The 301-nt window shown below is 41.9% G+C and overlaps 1 non-coding gene across 1 annotated transcript; it reads right to left on the minus strand.

Moving 5' to 3' along the window:
* On the minus strand, nucleotides 1-69 carry Trnas-gga. The gene has a single exon. It is a non-coding gene; the product is annotated as a tRNA-Ser (tRNA).
* Between the last annotated feature and the right edge of the window lie 232 nt (nucleotides 70-301).

A 301-nucleotide genomic window follows, 5' to 3' on the forward strand; every position in this document is an offset into this window, starting at 1 on the left:
TCAGCCAGGAGTCGAACCTGGAATCTCCGGCTTTCCGGGCCGTCGCCTTCCCTGTTAGGCTACCGAGGCACTTGGAGTTTGTCTCGCAATATTCCTGTATATATATGATTCTGTAATAACGCTTCCTGGCGACAGCGTGAATTAACAATTAATAATGAGAATCATCACGGGCTCTATCTTTTCTAAACTAATAATTGAATGGTCGTAAAGAGCCGTTCGCAGGATGTTGTGCGGATAAATGTGCGTATAAATGTAAGAATACATTTTTCTATACGTTTTCACGTGTAAATAATTCACGTGA

This window comes from Pseudomyrmex gracilis, unplaced genomic scaffold (genome assembly GCF_002006095.1).
Source record: "Pseudomyrmex gracilis isolate BER0280 unplaced genomic scaffold, ASM200609v1 scaffold_1044, whole genome shotgun sequence".
Lineage (NCBI taxonomy): Eukaryota > Metazoa > Arthropoda > Insecta > Hymenoptera > Formicidae > Pseudomyrmex > Pseudomyrmex gracilis.